The following is a 20415-nucleotide window of genomic DNA, read 5'->3' as shown; positions in this document are numbered from 1 at the left end:
GGTTTCTCTTTCTCTTTGTGTCCGTGGCCTGGCGCAGAGACCAGTCAGCCCAGCTTCACATTGGTCTGTCTGAAAGCTTGCTTTTGCCCTCGCGTCAGCTCAGCACCCCACACTGTCTGGCACTCTTCTGCCACTTGGAAGGGAAGAGGTAAATGAAGGCCATGTGCCTGGCTTGGCCAGCCCGAGACAGAAGCACCTGTCCCGGGAAGGGGGTTGTGAAGGGGAGATGTGGGATTCTGGGGGCCAGGCTGGCTCAGAAATGTGTGGGAGGAGGAACAGCGAGTGAGCCCAGTCCAGAGGCGCCATGGGGAGGCATGGACTGTGTTTAGGTGTTGGGGAGCAGCAGGCGTCTGAATTGACCTGTACCTGACTTCCCTTGGGCCAGGTCCGTGTGGAGAGGTAACCTGACCAGACTCATGGCTGCCTATCTTGAAGGGTGTCCCCCTCAGCAGTGGGTCCTGGCTTCCAGGGCTTTCCTGTCAGTGCCAAGAAGCTTCCCCAACCAGCCCGACCAGGTTTCCATATGCCATTTGTCAGCGTGCAGGAAGGAGCTCCATGTGCGTCTGAGAGGGTGTGTGTAGACATGGATGGTTTCTTTTAAAGGGGCCTTGGAAAGGGAAAGGAGTGTTCCCTCCCTCCAAATGGGCGTGACTAAGGGTCTGGGCCAGGAAGCAGAATGAATTCAGCTTCCTGACTTGTGGCATCAACTCAGGATAACAGCGATGGTCACAACTGCTTGTGGTCCCCCATCTCACCCCCATCCCATATTCGGTTCCCTACACCAAACTTGATCTGGCCGAGTTGCTATCTAGCACAGGGAGTTCAGGTCGGTGCTCTGTGAATACCTAGAGGGGTGGGATGGAGTTGGGGTGGGAGGGCGGCTTAAGAGGAAGGGGATATACATATACTTATGGCTGATTTGGGATTCCCTGGTGGCTCAGATGGTAAAGCGTCTGCCCACAATGCGGGAGACCCGGGTTCGATCCACAGGTTGGGAAGATCCCCTGGAGAAGGAAATGGCAACCCACTCCAGTACTCTTGCCTAGAAAATCCCATGGATGGAGGAGACTGGTGGGCTACAGTCCATGGGGTCGCAAAGAGTCGGACATGACCAAGAGACTTCACTTTCACGGCTGATTCACATTGTTGTAGGGAAACCAACACAACATTGTAAAGCAATTATCCTCCAATTAAAAATAAATTTAAAGAAAAGCTATAAAGACTAAAAAAGAGACAACCTGGCCCATCTTGTGCCCGGAGGTCCAGTGATGTGTTCCTCCGCCGGCTTGGGAGGAAGCCACAGACTCAGTCTCCCCAACTCAACCTTCTCTCTTTCTCCTGGGACTTCTCAGCATCCCCAGAGGCTGACTGTAGGGTGGTTGGGATGTGTGGGGCGACCGGGCTCTTTCCCACCAAGTCCCTCAAGTCCAGCTCTCAAATCATCCCTTCCGCGGCAGCAGCCGTCAGGGTTTTGCAGTCTGTGCTTGTTGATACTTCTTTTGTGGAGCGGACACAGCTGTGCTTAGAGCAAGCTGTCAGCGCGGTGGTTCCAGCTCGCCCTCACTCTGGTGTAGCGGGGCTGCTGGACGACCCCTTTCCTGCTCCCTCGGCCAGAAAGACTTCCTAGAACTTGCAGACATGGACCCTGAGTCATCTGAAGCGGCGAGGGGAGGTAGGCCAGAGGAACGGGAGGGCGGGTGCGGCACTGCTAGGCCAGGGCTGGTCTTTGTAAATTGGGGGCAGGCAGAGGCAGGGTGTCCTGGGGGAAGGGGCATCGTCTCCGTGCACCCTGCCCTGCCCTCGGGAGGTGGGGAGAGCCCAGGAGCGGGAGCGAGCCTTCCTCTTCCGGGTACAGAGCGCGCCCTTTGTTGTTGCCCTCGTGACATTTTGGTGCACGGGTTTGCTACTCCTGGGAGGAAACACAAGAGTCATTTCACGCCAAGCTATTGCTGTGGAAACTTTTTTTCGATGTCAGTCTTGTATTATATTTGAAAGAATGCTTCATTTCGTTCGATTGGTGTTAACCGTGGACAAGGGAATAAGACAGTATGACTCGCCATTTTTTTTAAATTTTTCTGCCAGGAAATTGGCTGCCTCTGTCGTTGCCCCCAGCCCGCCTCAATGTTTGCTCACCCCCAGGGTGGGCTTGCTAGGCCCTGGGCAGGCCGCCGCCCTGTCAGCCTCTCCTGCAGCGGCTCCCTTTAGAGCCCGTCCTGGTGATTCCCCCTTAAGGGCTGCAGGAAAGTATTTTCGCCAAGTGGACTCTTGGCGCTCTGTGTCCCCTGGCTCTTTGCTCACCTCTTGGGACATTTTGTAATGGTTTCTCTGTTTTATAAAACCTTTTGACTCAGCCAAAATGGTTTCTGCAGTGTTAGGTAGTTAGAATAGGGAAAAGGAGTCCAAAATGGCGGTGGCTGAAAGACAAGGAAGGGAAAAGCCCGTGAAAATAGAAAGAGGAAGGTTAAAGAAAGGTCGGAGGACTGGAGTGAGGACTTCAGGGAGAACAGCACTCCTGGCTGAGCCCAATTTGCATAGGACAGGATTTTCCTGCTATTATCTAAATAAAATAGAGCTGTAACATGAGCTGTAACACTGATTTCTCTAAGAGCTATAACACGGTCTGTCCAAGACCCAAGAGCTGTGACCCGCCGAGGGCTTTAATGTCCGTCATTCCAAATCTTTGTTGTGAGGAGACAAAAACTGAGGAGCATACACTCGCCTGACTTGCAGCCATCTTTGGAAACAGACGGTCATTAATTTGTGTACTTAGCATCATGAATTTTAGTCTGAGGTGTTTCTGAGTTCGAAGATCTCTGAAGGTAAAGGGACCGTCACCATGGAACTTACCGTTAAATGTTATCTTCATTCACTGTAAATCCATGGCTGATTCATGTCAATGTATGGCAAAAACCACTACAATATTGTAAAGCAATTAGCCTCCAACTAATAAAAATAAATGGAAGAAAAAAAAAAAAAGATGTATGAGAAAAAAAATAGACATCATCTTTCCATTCCACAGTGGAAGCTTTATATTTCCAAGAATACATGTAGAGAAGAAAATAAAGATGAATGTTTTCTACTCTTGGTATCTCTCCCACTATCTGAAAAAAACAAAAACAGGAAACTATCAATGGTTGTTTCTCTAATTACAGTGGACCCTGTGTATGTGCCTGCTCATGTGTATACATGAGTGTGTTTCTTTCCAGAGAATAACACAGATTAAATGAAAGAAAAATCAATTTGCTTATTTTACTGTAAACCAATCTTCACTCTCTGACTCCCTGCACCCCGCCATTTCCTCTAACAGCTTTTACTTAAGTTTCTGCCCCATGAATCTCTAGTTTTATGCAATATATTTTCCTTTAAATCTTGAGACAATAAAAATGTCTCAAGATTTTCCAAATTATGTGTTGTGGTGCAAGCATTACAATGGAATTTAGGACTTGAAAACTTTGCTGTTAGCAAAATTTTAAATAAATGAAAAAAGTAATGATAAGCATTAAGTTCTACATGTGTATATATTTAATATTTGTTAATTGAACATTGTACCCAACCAAAATTCAGAGATAAGAAAGGCATCTTAAATGTAACATCATATTTACACAAGCTTCTGCCATTCTGAGAATTACAATATTCTTTTACTTAAGAAAACCAAACTCCCAACATGGTTCCTTGAATCTCTCATCAGAAGGGATTAGCATACAAGTTTTCTTGACCTGAAAAATAACCTTTAGCTGACAAATGCTTGTAAGGAAATGAAAAACAGCAGTGTTTCTACTCTTATCCATTTTTTTCTGATCTCTTCTGATGTAAAAATATTTCTGCCTTCAAAAAACTATTGTTTTACATCTGCATATGTTAAGGAAAGCTTTAAATAATTAAGGTGTTTCCTGAAGTGAGCATACATATAAATTTAAATTTTAAGGCTAAGCAATAAAGCATTCTCTTTGAATTAAACTGACTTGCTGACATGATTCATTAAATCCTTAAAAATAATTCAAACTTCAAGAATATATACTAATGAATATTTCCTACATAGCTCGCAAATTAATTTGGAAACGTCTACAAAGAAATAGCTATCAATATAGAGATACTGATAAGGCATGCAGGTTCATGCTTTTACTTTAAAAAGTTGATTAACACTTGAAATATACATGATTGTATATATTTTGAGTATATAATTAGGAACTTCATAAAGGTAGATTTTCCATTGTTCTAAATTTACCCTTAAATTCCCCAAGACATACATTTATTGAAACAATTGTTACCAAAAGAAGCAGAGAATATAAATATTAGAGATGGCTTACTTAGAAATACCTGTTTCATGCAGTTTTGTTACCTTTCATTTGGCTTAATGACTCCAGCCAAATAAAGTGAGCTTCATCAATGGTTCAAAATGTAATTGAAAAGTGTCAAGAAGTTAGAAATTCCATGAAGATACTTACTATATATTTATTCCCTAAGTGATACTTTTCCCAGAAAAAAGACTCTTCTTTTTGCATAGATATAAATTATTCATATTTAATTTGATTAAGATAGAACAATATTTATGAATCTGGAGATACTAAATTGAGTCTAAAAATTAGATTTTAAAGAGATTTTTGAACTCATTAGTTAAAAATTAAGATAACGATGTACAGAGATGTGGGTTATATGAGTTCCCTAGATCAAGCAATTTGTATTTAAAATAAGAATAGAAGATATCTTTTTCTTCCAGTAAAAAAAGATATTTATTAGATGCTAGCTTTTTAATATGACACTAGCTAAGCATTAATATGTCCATTTTTGTAACTGAAGTGACTAAAGCTCAGGTAACTGTCCAAAAATTATATGGTTAATTAACAGGAAAAGCACAGCTTTGAATTTAGGTTTGCCGGACTCTGAAGACTGTATTTCTTTCACTAGATCAGATTTCCCCCTACTTGTGATATTTTTCCGTGAGACTATAGGCAATTTTGAAAATATCCAGTCTATGATTTATTAAACAGCAAATACAAACTGATTTATGATTAATGCAGTATAGACTAGGTAGGATAACATTTTAGAAAACCAAATTGACAATAAGCAGCAGATACTTATGGAAGTTACTGGGGACAAACTTTCTGGAAACTTCCTACCCCAATACCTGGGAAGGGCCTGAATGTTGCTGGACACAGCTAGAACCAGGTGCTTGGATGCAGATGTAAAGAATATATATATATATATATTCAATGAAACTTGTAAATGATGGCAAACAAGAAGTTTTGCAAGCGATGCTGTTGTGATAAAAACAGGGACGGTGATACTACGGTCTTGCAGTGGGAGAGAGAGATTGGGCTCAACTCCAGAAACGGCCAGCCTTCCCAGGTGTTATTTGCGATAAAGAACCCTCCTGCCAATGAGGAAGACATAAGAGATGCAGGTTCAATTCCTCAGTCAGAAAGGTCCCCTGGAGGAGGGCATGGCAACCCACTTCAGTATTCTCTCCTGGAGAATTCCATGGAAAGGGGAGCCTGGTGGCCTACAGTCCATGGGGTTGCAACGAGTCAGACATGACTGAAGCATCTTAGCATGCACACACACCAGATACAGCCTGGGTAAGTGGGAATTTGCAACCAAGAGCAGGATGTGGGTCGTTGTATTGAAAACTGCATGGAAGCAACAGTGGTAAGGGGAGATTCTGCCTAATACATCCTATCAGAAGTCTTGCTGAAGGAAGGGCTGGGTGATCCAGCATCAACTGAGGGATGATGGAAGATGTGGAACCCAATGAGCTATCAAATTGTGATCAGAAACGGAGGATGAGGAATTCTAACTAAGCCAGCTTCCAGGATTCTTGTTAATATGGACAATACAGAGACAAACAGCGAAGTCTGTAAGATTGAAGGCCTACTTGGGAAAGTTCAGGGCATCCTAAGCAGAGTTTGGTCAAGGAGAGATCCTTTGTCAATGTCTTTCGGACATTTTGTTCCACCTTTTCTTTCTGTTCTTCCTTGTATCCTGGCATCTCGGAAACCTGCTTTCTCCACAAGGCTGGGCCTGTAGTCACTGGCAGCTCTGGGCATAGTTTTTCAAGATGAAACAAAATCAATTTTCAACAACCCTCCCCAACTCCCACGATTCCTACTTATAAAACTATTTGGAAAGTAGGCTAATCTGGCTTGGATCATGTGTCTATGCCCTGGGTGAATCACAATTGAGCAGGGGTACAGATAGCTGGGATGTGCTGTGCTTGGATCAGATGCTTATCCTTCCACTCATCATTGTTGCTAAGAAAGTACAAGAATGTAAACAACAAATAAGCCTGCCCACTTCAAAACCCTTTCCCCAGTCCTGGAATATGGCACTGTCTTGGAAAGACAAGACAATAAATATGTAGTGAGTGCTGAAGAATTGATGCTTTTGAACTGTGATGCTGGAGAAGACTCTTAAGAGTCCCTTGGACCGCAAGGAAATCAAACCAGTCAATCCTAAAGGAAATCAACCATGAATTTTCATTGGAAAGTCTGATGCTGAAGCAGAAGCTCTAATACTTTGACTACCTGGTGTGAAGAGCCGAATCATTGGGAAAGACCCTGATGCTGGGAAAGATGGAAGGCCAAAGGAGAAAGGGGTGGCAGAGGATGAGATGGTTAGATAGCATCACCTACTCAATGAACATACATTTGAGCAAACTCCAGGAGATAGTGAAGGACAGGGGAGCGTGGCGTACTACAGTCCATGGGGTCACAAAGAACTGGACACAATTTAGTGACTGAACAATAGTAACAACAGCAAAAATAATATTTCCTCCTTTGCTTGAAAAAATTCAAATGCATCCTAGTCATTGTAGCCAAAAAACTTTAAATTATGAAATGAAAATATTTGTAGTATGTATGATAAACTATACTAAAGAAGGAAGCTAAATAAAAGAGAAAGTTTTTATACATGCAACAACCATTTTAATGTAACAATCACTGTTTATTATCACCTAGCATTCCATTTTTCCCTCATCCTCATAATGACCCAAACTTCAGATAGGTGTTGACTCCTCCAAAGTCAAAGTGAGATCCACTTCAACCTCTAGGCCTGTGCTTGACTGTCTCAGGGAAATCCCACAGTGATTAGTGACCCAGTCCTAAGTCAATCAGCGGTGGCCTGTGGTGGCCACGGGGCTCAGGAAACACCATGAACCTCAGGAATTCACGAGGGGGAAATCGGAGAGTTTTTCTGGGATGATAGGAAAGAAGTCATCTGAGCTTTTATGAGAGAGAAATCAGGAGAGAAAAATTATTCTCTGCTCTGCCAGATATCTTGACGTGTCGATATGTGAAGTCTGGTGCTGCTCGAGGCATTTTGCAACCATAAGGGAAGCTGGTCTTATGGCTAAGTCCACATCCTAAGGACACAGCTGGAAATGAAACCAGAGCCACTGTATTAAGAGAACTGGAATTTGTCTTGCCACTGGATATTCAGCTATCTACACAAATATGTGTGTCCTTTAGACTTGTTAGTTGTGACCTTTTCTTTTGTTATTTGTATTGCAAAACATCCCTAGACCTGAAGCTTTCATTACAGTATAGTTACAGACAATATAAATGGTCAACCAAAGAGGCATGGGGAATAAGATTTAAAACATCCACTCGAAGAAATATTTTGGAGACATTAAGTGTCATTATCATGAAGACTATACAGCAATTGTTGTTGTTGTTCAGTTGCTCAGTTCTGTCTGACTCTTTGCAACCCCATGGACTGCAGCACGCCAGGCTTTCTTGTCCTTCACCATCTCCTGGAGGTTGCTGAAACTCATGTCCATTGAGCCATGTCCATATACCAATAGGTTATTTTAAGATTAAATATAGTTTGTTTATATTGTTTTACCTGAACTTTTTGTTGTTATTTAATTGTAAGTTGTGCCTTATCAGTCAGCATCTGGCAGTCATATTGTGTTTCATATATTCTGACCCTAGCATAGTCAGGCATCTGAGGTCTGACATCAATGGGATGAGATATTCCACAAAGGGTCTACCTAGAAATGCTCATGCTTTAATTTTTTAAAAAATAAGCTAAGTGTTTTTATGGGAATATTTGTATGATGTGTTAAATACATACTGTCTTATTGGAGCAGGGCATATGATTGAATGTTTTCTCTGGGCTATCATTGTACATATCAATTTTATCATGTATAGTCAAGTAATTATTTGAAGAGATGTTTGCCTCAAGATGCTATCCCTTTTAACATCTTGGGTCAGTTTGATGTGTTTACTTTTTATAATTACTTTGTGTATTTTACGGTTCCTCTAACTTGTCCCTCTCCATCTGCCTGTCAACTTTCATTTCTTGCTGATTGTTGATGGCCTGCCAGTATAGTCATGGCCCCTTCTGATTTTCTGCATCTAACCTGTTCTAGATTAGAAAGTCAAATAGGCATACTTTTTAGAACTGTGTTTGAAGAAGCAGTCAAGAGTTTTTAGTAAGAAATTTGTCTAACATAACAAGTTCTGGAACAGAACATTGAGTTCTTTTGTTTGGACTGTACAAATACCTAACATAGAGTCAGGAAAAACGATCACACCATTTTCTAGTTACAGAATAAAGAGATCATTTGTGTGTGGAAGGAATTTTTCTGTTATATATCTTAAAATTAATGGGATTGTTTTGAACAATATTTATATTGAGTTAATTTGAATTTTGCCCTGAAGTAAGCTTGTTGCCAAGGGACATGTAGATGTTAGATCTGTGATGAGTCTTCAGCTAAAAAGCTCATTAGTCAAGATGACAAGATTCTTCAATTGGCTGGAGTGCACACCAGTTTCAGTGGCATTCCTTAGCTGTTCTCAGCTAAGAATGGAGCTGGTCTGTTATCAGTACTGTTTTCATGGTGCCAGGGCTTTCTAAATGAAAACATCCAAGTAAATGTGCTTTCCTGTCACTAAAATTATACATTTTTCAGCTGAATGGGTTTTTGAAAGAAAAATGAACTATTGACTAAATGTATTTTTAAAAATCTGCAGTGCCTTGAATTGACATCTTTGGATTGAGTTTATCTTGAGTCTCAATGGATAGTATTTATTATGACATCAATTTGAAGCACCAGGAAAACCATATGGAACTGATACCTAAAATGTTTTCTTGATACCTTAAATACAATTATTTTTTATAGTTATCTTTAATGTATCTACTTTGCTTAATAGCAGCTTTTAGTCATTGTTCATCCATCAGCTAAAGCACATAATGTACTGTTTGGTATAACAGTGTCATTAGAAGCCAAATCTTTGCTATCTTAATTTGCTAACTCCAATTTTGCGATTTTTAACCAGAAATGCATACTTGTAAATAGGATCATAGAGAAACATTTCACTTAGAGAAATTAAACTAGAAGCTCTTAAAATAAATGTCTCAATTGTCCTTTTTCAAGAAGGATGAAACTTTGTTTTGAGAAGTCTTATAGAGTTTGAGCCTCTAAACACAAAAAGGAAGGGGAGGATTCTAGAGCTCTCTGATTTATAAGGAAGGTATTTGCTTCGTGGAAAATTTCCCTCAGACTCAGTCTATATGGATTATCCTTTAAAATGTTTTCGTCAGTTTTGTCTTTCTGCCTTCAATTGAAATAAGCCTAACCCTTGGATGTTGCTGAATTTATAGCTCTAGTAAAACAAACTCTTCTCACATTTCCTACACACAATTGGGTTTCTTAGCTGCTCGAAAGATTTGAGCTACAGTACTTTGCTTCATTATTAAAGACATATGATGCCTGTTGTACAGATTTCCCCTTGGGCAACCGAGCTGATAAAAGAATAAAGAATTTCAAGAATCTGTATATCTCGAAAATAAGTCCCAAGATATCTTTCTTTCATTTTTTTTTTTAAGTTGTAGGAGAGCTTGCAAAATAATTTCCATTTTTATTTAGCTTTGTACTTATTGTGAAGCTGTGTGAGAATACAACATTTGCCAGATGAAATTATTTGCCTTATGAAATAAACATATGTTCTTTTACCTTTTTGGCCACAGTTGTTGATGGTAATATTCCTAAAAAATGGGAATCTGATGTCAGTCCTAATCACAATCCTGCTCACAGGTATAGTATTATTCCGAAAGGGAGCAACTGTGGTTTACTCCTGAATGTTTTGCACTTTATACCAGGTCAAATTCTTGCACAGTCGGTTGTGAAGTGTTTAAGGATGACAGCTTTCATCCATCCTAATGCCTTAATGTCAGTCCAGTGGTTCTGTGATCGGAATGTCTTTGTATTAAATCTATCAAATTGCCAGGCCCCTTGCAAGCAACTTTGGGACAGAGTGTGCAAGCTGCAATGAGGTACTTTGTGTTTTTATGTCCGGGGGAAAAGGCAATTTTAATCTAGATGTGCCCTCGTATTCTGGGCTGTGTAGCTTCCTACAGGCGTTTAAAATGGCTGAAAGATTCCTTTTGTTAGCTCAAAGGGATAGCAGCTGAAATAAAGAGGGGGAATGAACAAGGGTAAGACATCTGTTAGAAATCAGCCTAGAAACAGGAGCTGGCAGTGTTCCCAAAGTGGTTTTTCAGCTTCTGTAGTTGATCATTGATGAACTTGGATCTAACTGACATAAGGGAGAAAAGCACATTCTAGAATTTAGCATTTAAGTCCTTCAACTGTCTAAGTCGTATGAGATAGAGCTATACAAAGAAAGTGCTATATAGCTCTACAGAGAAAGTGCTGTAACTGAAAGGATATGTTTTCAATAAATACAGAATTTTATTTGTGATATGGTCCCCAAATTTGCAGAAATCCCTTTGGGTCCCAGCCTTAAGCCCAGTGCATCATAAAGACTCATGTTCATAGGAAGTGTTCAGTTAAATACTTGTTACAATTAACAGTTTCAGCTGCTGCTTAACTTACCCTGCCCACGTTTATGGAATGATCGACTATAGAAGATGCTTCTCTTTAACTTTTTGTCTAAATATAAGGCTGAAGTAGACTTCAAAGAGAAAGAATGTAACAGATCTTTAATTTTATAGGGGAAGAAAGTTGGGCATGTAGAAGTAGAATATTTTGGTAAAAGTCACAAAGGTAGAAGCCAAGGTTAAAAATTAAGTTTCTAAAAAAGAAAAAAAAAATAAATAAAAATTGAATTTCTTAAACCTTGATATTGTGCTCTCAGCTTTTAAAACATCTAGAATGTATCCATATTTTTGGCTATGCTAGTGGATTAGAAAATAATTTTTATATATTATTCTGAAAATAATAAACAATGTTTACTGAGCATATTGCTTGACAGGCACTATTTTTTATATAAATCATTTCAGTAAATCCTCTCACAGAAATCCTATAAAGTAACATTATCTCAATTTTACAAGTAATATTTCATATATAAGAAATATATATATATATTTATTGTTGTATTTAAATATATATTTGTATCTTTTTCTATGTACCTATGTATGTATGTATCTCTCCACCTATCTTCCATCTATCAATTTTTGTGTCTACAAAAAACAAGTAAATGCAGAGCTGGTTAAGCACAGATATAGTCTGTAAGAAGACTATAAGACTATGTAAGAAGACTCACTCTATTTCTCCCCATAAAACAACACAATTAGCTAGAAGTTAAGCTTAAGCAAAGAACAACAAAAATACTAGTACTGAACAACAGTATTTCAGATTAAATATCTTTATTTTGAAAACAAACAATGCTTCTCAGGTGACACAGTGGTAAAAAAATCTGCCTGCCAATTCAGGAGACACAAGAGACGCAGGTTCCATCCCTGGGTCAGGAACATTTCTGGGAGTAGGAAATGGCAACCCACTCCAGTATTCTTGCCTGGAGAATCCCACGGACAGAGGAACTGGGTGGCTACAGCCCACAGGGTTGCAAAGAGTTAGACATGACTGAGCGACTAAGGATGCATGCATGCATGATATAAGCAACCACTGCTCTGATTTTGCCATCACAAGTTAGTACTTTCATGGTCTTCTTCTCCTGCTAGTTTATCTGGGTCAGAAATAATCAAAGTGTAAATTATGGCTGCCGCCACTGTGTCTATTCAGCACAGAATGATGGCTCTTCATTGCTACCCATCTTGTAAAATCCTAATCAAAATAGTGTATCAATCTGGGAAAGTAAGTTACTTGATGCAGGAAGATATTTTAATTTGATAAGACAAAAGAAAGCCCTTGGATATAGTTGAGCCTGGAATGCAAGCAATATTATTAGGAATAGGGCTGGGGTTAAGCCAAGTGCTATGATGGGTATTCTTCACAGCAACAATCTGCTCCCGACCTTCATAGACACGGAAATATGATATGTAATCTTTGTGCCTCGGTTTCTCTGCTCAACATAGTGTTTTTAAGAGATTCATTCATTGTGCCACATGTATCAGCTTACTTTTCATATTATTGTTGCTATTGAATACATGACCAAACCACACACTGTTTTATGTATTCTTGCTGGGAAGCACTTAAACAGTTTCCAGTTTGGGGATGCAATTAACTAAAATGGCTATAAACCTTCATGTATGAGTTTTTGTGTATAAAAATACTTTTAGGTTTTCTTCCTGGTAAATATTTACAGAAGGAATTGCTTTGACAAAGTAAGTTAATGTTTAGCTTTATAGGAAATGCCAAACATATTTCCTAGGTAGTTCTACTGTTTTACCCTCTCATCAGCATTATGAGTGTTCTAGCTGCTTTACAACCTTGCTAACATTTGGGCTGATCAATTCCTTCAATTGTTTCTAATTGATGTTGATGTGGTGTCTCACTGTAATTTAAATTTGCATTTTTCTGATGACTGATGATAGCGAGGTTCTTTCTGTGTGCTTATTCCACTTGAATTTGTTCTTTTGTGAAGTATCTTTCAATATTTTACTAGCTTAATATTTTGTTTTTCTTTTACTGAATTGTAGGAGCTCAGATATTCTGGACTCAAATAATTTGTTGGGTATTGTTCCAGCCTTTTCATTTTCTTATGGTGTGTTTTGATGAACAGTTTTTAACTTAAAGTCCAATGTATTGTATTTTTTCTTGTTAATGCTCATTTTGCCTTTTCTCATAATTTATCCAGGATTTCCAGAAATATTTGTCTATGTTTATTTCTAGAAATGTTATAGATTTGGACTAATGTTTTATGTCTGTGAATATCTCAAGTTAATTTCTTTATTATTGTGAGATAATGGGTATTAAAGTTAATATTTTCTCATACTTTTATTTCATTTTTTCCAGATCATTTGTTGATAAGAATTTCCCCTATTAAATTGCTTGGCTGTGTGTTATGGAAAATCAGTCTCTTTCTGCATTTTCTTTTCACTTCCACTAATCTATTTGCCTGTTGTTCTACCAACATTGCCTTGTTTTGACTACTGTAGATTCATAGCAACCAACAAACAAATAAGAACACTATTTTTGCCCTTATTTCTGCTTTCTGGTATGCCATCTTTGGCTATATGTTTTATCTTTCTTTAAGGACATAGAACAAAAAATTTAGCTGTCATTACATTTTATACCTAATACCTAAAATTCCGGTGGTAGTTATGTTGGGCTTCCTGGATAGTTCAGTGGTAAAAGAGTCTGCCTGCAATGCAGGAGACTTAGAGATGGTGGCTTCAGTCCCGGGTCAGGAAGATCCCCTGGAGGAGAAAATAGTGGCCCACTCCAGTATTCTTGTCAGGAAAATCCCATGGACTGAGGAGCCTGGTGGGCTACAGTCCAGGGGTCACAAAAGTATTGGACACGAATAACAACTTAAACTTCCAGCTACATTGGGCACATAACTATGCTTCTAAACTATAGCAAGAGATAATTTGACCATTTACTTCATTATTGCTTAGTAGGTAACATTAAAGGTCTTCTGAGGTAGAAAATTTCAAACTCTTTCATATTCCACTTTGATTTAGTCAGTTAGTTTACACTTTAACCCACTTCAGTTCATATCAGTTCAGTTCAGTCACTCAGTCAGGTCCGACTCTTTGCAACCCCATGGACTGCAGCACACCAGGATTTATCATCCACCACCAACTCCCAGAGCCTACTCAAACTAATGTCCATTGTGTCAGTGATGCCATCCAACCATCTTATCCTCTGTTGTCCCCTTCTCCTCCCGCCTTCAATCTTTCCCAGCATCGGAGTCTTTTCCAATGACTCAGTTCTTTGCATCAGGTGGCCAAATTATTGGCGTTTCAGCTTCAGCATCAGCCCTTCCAATGAATATTCAGTACTGATTTCCTTTAGGAATGACTGGTTGGATCTCCTTGCAGTCTAAGGTACTCTCAAGGGTCTTCTCCAACACCACAGTTCAAAAGCATCCATTCTTCAGTGCTCAGCTTTCCTTATAGTCCAACTCTCACATCCATACATGACCACTGGAAAAACCATAGCTCTGACTAGACGGACCGTTGTTGGCAAAGTAATGTCTCTGCTTCTTAATATGCTGTGTAGGTTAGTCATAGCTTTTCTTGCAAGGAGCAAGCATCTTTTAATTTCATGGCTGCAATCACTATCTGCAGTGATTTTGGAGCCCCCCAAAATAAAGTCTGTCACTGTTTCCATTGTTTCCCCATCTATTTGTCATGAAATGATGGGACCAGATGCCATGATCTTAGTTTTCTGGATGTTGAGCTTTAAGCCAACTTTTTCACTCTCCTCTTTCACTTTCATCAAGAGGCTCTTTAGTTCTTTGCTTTCTGCCGTAAGGGTGTTGTCATCTGCATATCTGAGGTTATTGATATTTTTTCCGGCAATCTCTTGATTCCAACTTGTGCTTCATCCAGCCCACATTTCGCATGGTGTACTCTGCATATAAGTTAAATAAGCAGGATGACAACATACAGCCTTGGCATACTCCTTTCCCAATTTGGAATCAGTCTGTTATTCCATGTCCAGTTCTAACTGTTGCTTCTTGACCTGCATGCAGATTTCTCAGGAGACAGGTCAGGTGGTCTGGTATTCCCAACTCTTTAAGAATTTTCATTCGTTGTGATTTACATAGCCAGAGGCTTTGATGTAGTCAATAAAGCAAAAGTAGATGTTTTTCTGGAACTCTCTTTCTTTTTGGATGATCCAGCGGATATTGGCAATTTGATCTCTGGTTCCCTGCAAGTATCAACTCCTGAAAGTGTGAATCTTTAAACTTTGTGATAGACTGTTAATTATAAACTTACTTAAAATGATAATAAAGAAGAAATATTAGTTTATATAACAGAAAAATCCAGAAGTAAGAGAGCCAGCTTTAGGAAGAGTGTCGTAATTGCTATCTCAGTCTTTCTCCTCTCCCCAACCCCTCTTCCCATCAGTTCTAGGCATCTATTCACTCTTTTATTTTCTCTGTTGGTTTCAATCACAGGCAAGCTTTCACCATGTAAAGGCTGTTGGTGGCTCTTGGTTTATCAACTTAGCTTCTCTTTCCAGTGATTTCTGAAAGTCTTGGTTTAACTCCCTGGCTCAACTAGGATCTTATAACTGTCTTTGAGCTACTCATTGTAAATGTGTTTGACTGGATGTGTCTACTTATCATCCCTCAGAGCAGAGTGAAATGGGGCCAGATTTACCTGACTTACTTTGCAAGCAGAAATAGAGTTCATGATTGCCACAAAAAAGGGGGAAAATGCAGGCTGAACAGACAAAAACAAGAGACTATTACTATAGCTCATGATACCAGAGTTAAATTAGATGACTGTGTTGAAGTAATTATTTTTAAAAGAAATATCATTTCATAATTTTTCCTTCTACTCTTTACCTTCTGTCCCAGGACACAAAGACACCCAGTTTCTTCTTGCCTCTTAACTCAAGAGATCTTGAACGTAAAATGAACCCCCAAAGTTTATTTTAAAACACAGGTTATTTTATGTCAAAACTTCTGATACATATAGTTTAACACAATGTGTATTTTTTGACTTTCCAGTGGCGTTTCCTGGCCACTAATAATAGTGGCATGAATGCATTGCTGTGCTATAAGCAGTTCTAGGCTGGTTTTCAATAGTTTAAAATGTAATTTCTCTGAAAGAAATTTCAGATTAAAAAATTGGCATTCTGATCTCTGCAAGTATGCTTCATTTTTATAGTGATTAAAAAGGTCCATTTAGTTGATTTGTCAGCCTTATAAGAACTTTCTGTTAGACACTCATCCAAGTGCTTTGGCAAAGGGCCATATTATATGGATAAAAGGGGAGGAGAGTTTAAATCTTTTTGAATAATTTTTTAGTCTCTGATGCAAATCACACAAAGTCCACATGTAAATTAACTCCAGCATTACCTCAAGGTTAAACAAACTTGTTTTACCATCACTTTTGATCTCTGTACAAAATGATCTCTGTACATTTCTGTGAATCCATGTAGCTACAACCTTAAGTCACTGTCCTCAGAATACTTTAAGGGTTTTCTTCAAATATTATTGCTTAATAAAAACATGCTAGAAAATGAATCATCATGCCCTCAGTAAACATCTCTGTTTAGTATTAAAAACTCACCTTTCTAATTTCATAGTCAAGGCCTGAGAGTCCCTGGATAAATTGGACCCCACTCCAGATGGTGCGTTAAGCAATCCATTCTACTTGGCCAGCATTTAGCTCAGAGACAAGCAAACTTAATTATCCTCTCCTTATTTGTAGAGTTATTTCACCTTAGCACCTTCTAGCTCCAAAACACATCATAATGTAACAGAACTCTCTGGAAAACTCATTTCTCTTATGGCCATCAGCATCTGTTTTTTCGACCTCCTTCTTGCTTGCCCTCAGCATCTGTTTGCAGTCCTTCTGGCCCCTTTCATGGTAGCCAATTATTTTACAAAGGGCCCCTTTCCTTCCCCTTTGTTGTTGAAAACATCAATTTCTCTCTATTCCTTTTATTGTTATTATTATTTTAAGTATATTTCTAAATATGAAAAAACAACTAGAAGATCATTTTCCCCAGAGATGCTATTGAGAAGAATAATCAGCATCATGCAAGCTGTTTCTTTCCCTTTCCCCCTGGTAACCTCTACACTTGCCATCACAGATTGTTCACTCAGCAGAGGGAAATACGAGGAAGGGCTTCTAGTAGCAAGCTGGTTGCGACCCTTGTAATCCCAGTGGGACATGAAGGGAAGCAGAGATCTTCAATCACCTCTTGGATCTCTGTGGGTCTGTAGTTCTTCTGATTTCTTTGGTCCTTGTTTTCCGGTGCTGCCTTGGGGTTCTTCCAGACATCTAACACAAAGATTCCTAAGATCTTCCTCTGATGATTGCTGCTTCTTTGATGTCCTGGGTTTCCCAGGACCTGCCGCTGATAAAGTGTCCTTGTCCTGTTCCTCTTCTATGCAATATTGCTTTCTCATACCTATAGCTCTTGGTCACTGCATTAGACTAGTTGTCCAAAATGAAATACAAAGCATTTCTGCTTGTTTATAAAATAGTTTCTTATAGGTTACACAGAGGCATTCCATTATCCTATCATGAAACTTGATTCTCTATTATGTGTCATTATCCATATAAGAAGTAGCACAAAACAGTGGGTAGATATCATAGGTCTTGATGACAAACTGTCTAAATTCAGGACCTAACTCCAGTTATCACCAGCTGTGTGACCTTAGAAAAGCTGCTTAATCGCTCTGTGCTTTAGTTTCCCAATCATAAAATAGATAAAATAGTAACACTCAGTCAAATGTTATTGGAAGGACTTAGTGTCTACAACCTTGTCTAAAATCCACAAGACTGGAAGTACCCTAGAATTAAGACATTTTTCTTTTTGTTGGGGGGAGGTTATGGTTTTTTTTTTTTTTCTTTCTTTAAACAGTCTGGTCCCTGATGGGGGCCTTTCCACTGCCCCTCTCCAATTTGGCTACAGTTCTGAACATCGCTGGATTTTGAGCAGTTCCACCTCAAACACCAAGGTTACACCACCTGGAATCTTTGGGGGAGCTCCCCGCTCTCCATACCCCAGCTCTTATGGAATCACCAGCTTCCACTTTCCCCCCTCACACATCTCTAGCAGCCCCTGGTCGCAGCCCTTGATGACCTGGCCTGTGTCCAAGGAGAAGATAAAGGGCTGGTTCTGGGGCAGGCTGTTGTCAAACTCTGTTCCATCTTCTGGCTTCCCCATGTACTACATGTGCAGGACGTCCCCTTTCCATGATTTAATGGGACAGTGGTCTACCCATTTCTTGACTCCGATCTGCAGCTTCTGTTTGTCCTTGGCCCCTGTGGCCGTGACCAGGGTGCCCAGGCAGATGGACAGTACTGTCAAGACCTAGCTCAGCCTCATCTCTCTCCTCACCATGACCCTATTTTTATTTTTTAAAGAAAGGTTAAATAGAGTCTATGTATCAACAATACCCCATGACAGAGTTTGAGCAGTAGCGTCAAACATATTAATTATTCTACAGGGAAGTACACAGATACTCACACTAAACTGAATTAAAAAAGATTAGAAATAGTCACATAGCTGTTCAGGTGAAGTTTTGCCATCAAATGACTTTAAGTAAGGTCAGGCATTGCTGTCAAATCAGTTGTGAAAAATGTGTTTCAGCTGGAATTGCCTGAATATAGTGTTTAGCCAGGTGTTTAGGACATAACAGGAACTTCCCTAGTAGTTCAGATAGTGAAGAGTCTGCCTGCAATGCAGGAGACCGGAGTTCAATCCCTGGGTTGGGAAGATCCCCTGGAGAAGGAAATGGCAACCCACTCCACTATTCTTGCTTGAAGACTCCCCATGGACAGAGTAGCCTGGCGGGCTACAGTCCCTGGGGTCACAAAGAGTCAGATATGACTGAGTGACTAACACTTTTACTTCGTACACAGTAAGTTCCTCAGACATTATCTACTTTTCATAATTACTAATATTACTACTCAGTCAAAACATTTATTGAGTGTCTACAACACGCTATTTCTTCTGACATGTTATTGTCATGTGTTATAATGAGCTATTTGATTGAGGTCAGATCCCCTTCCTTCTCATCAGACTCTGTTTAATTAATTAATACTTTTTTTTTTTTTTTAAAGATTGAGTGAACCCTTTGGAACTTGAGGAGAGAGACACCAGAAGATTTTTTTCTAATAACATTTAATAAATTTTCTCCTCCGGATATCTTTAATAATCAGATATCAACCTCATTGGTTTATTTTTTTTAATTTTTGTTGTGTAATTGACAAAGTTGTGATACATATACAAAGTATACAATGTGATGATTTGATATATGTGTACAGAGGTATGAAATTAGCATAGTCCCATCAAATTAGCATATGCATCACCTCACATATTTAGTTTTTTTATGAAAACATTTAAGTTCTACTTTCTTAGCAAATTTTAATTATACAATACAGTGTCACCAACTATAGTCACCAGGTTGTACATTAGATTCTAATACTGAGGTGGTAATGGCTCCAGGCAGAACTGGAAATGGCTGCTAATCCCGTTCTGAAAGAAAGCAAAAGTGAAAGTGTTAGTTGCTCAGTCCTGTCCAACTCTTTGCGACTCCATGGACCATAGCCTGCCAGGCTCCTCTGTCCATGGGCTTCTCCAGGCAAGAATACTGGTGTGGGTTGCTATTTCCTTCTCCAGGGGATCTTCCCTACCCAGGGATCGAATTTGGACCTCCTGCATTGCAGGCAGATTCTTTACCATCTGAGCCACTAGGGAAGCCCAATCCCATCCTAGCCCTCTTCAAGACAGAGTGGTTCATTCTTCCTCAAGTGCCTCCAGTACATCTGGTCTCTGCTCCTGAGATGGTCCGTCTCACTCTTAGACTTGAGATGCCAGGCTGTGTCAACAGCCAGTTGTCATGCTTTGCCTTCTATTTGACCTCTGAGAGGTGGGCATCTTCTGTCTTCTACTGGGTATTTCATGGTAGCAAGTATGGGAAAAATTTCATGACAAGTTACACAATACACAAACGATAGAAAACCACATGCTCCTGTTTTTCTCCTTACTTATATAAATGACACTTTGGGATTAGGGCAAAGGAACACACGGCATCATTCATTGCTAACAACAGTTTATTGAATCAGTCTGTTCACAGATGAAAGAAGCCTTGTTCCAAGCTCACTGGCCAAGGCCTTAACCTGCAGGACAGTCCTCATAGATTTTAAACCTAAGCATATTCAGTGACCTGCATAAGTGATAAAAGAGGTCATCAGAATTTTTTTCAGCTAAATTTCGATAAGTAGTCTGGCCTCTAGTTCTCATTTGTAAAAAAGGTTACTGTTTTATGATTATAGACCAAACTAAAGGAATATTCTATAAATTTTTGTGTAAGTAGGTTGGCCCCTGGTTTTCATTTTTTGCTGTTAAATAACCACAGATTGAATACAAGAAATTACATATGTACACTTATATATACACACAGATGGTATTATAGGATATATAGATAACAAAAATATTTCCATGTATTTTATATATAGATATTTAATATCTATATAGATTATATATTTCATCTTATCTATATATATGATATATGTTTTATGTTATATCTATGTATTTTTATATGGATAGAAATACAGATATCTTCTATT

General features: G+C 39.3%; 1 pseudogene; it reads right to left on the bottom strand.

Moving 5' to 3' along the window:
• Positions 1-17746: 17746 nt before the first annotated feature.
• Positions 17747-18169, bottom strand: LOC133050162 (peptidyl-prolyl cis-trans isomerase FKBP2-like; annotated as a pseudogene).
• Between the last annotated feature and the right edge of the window lie 2246 nt (positions 18170-20415).

The sequence above is a fragment of the Dama dama genome, chromosome 31, assembly GCF_033118175.1.
Source record: "Dama dama isolate Ldn47 chromosome 31, ASM3311817v1, whole genome shotgun sequence".
Taxonomy (NCBI): domain Eukaryota; kingdom Metazoa; phylum Chordata; class Mammalia; order Artiodactyla; family Cervidae; genus Dama; species Dama dama.
This window is presented reverse-complemented; position numbering and strand designations above follow the sequence as displayed.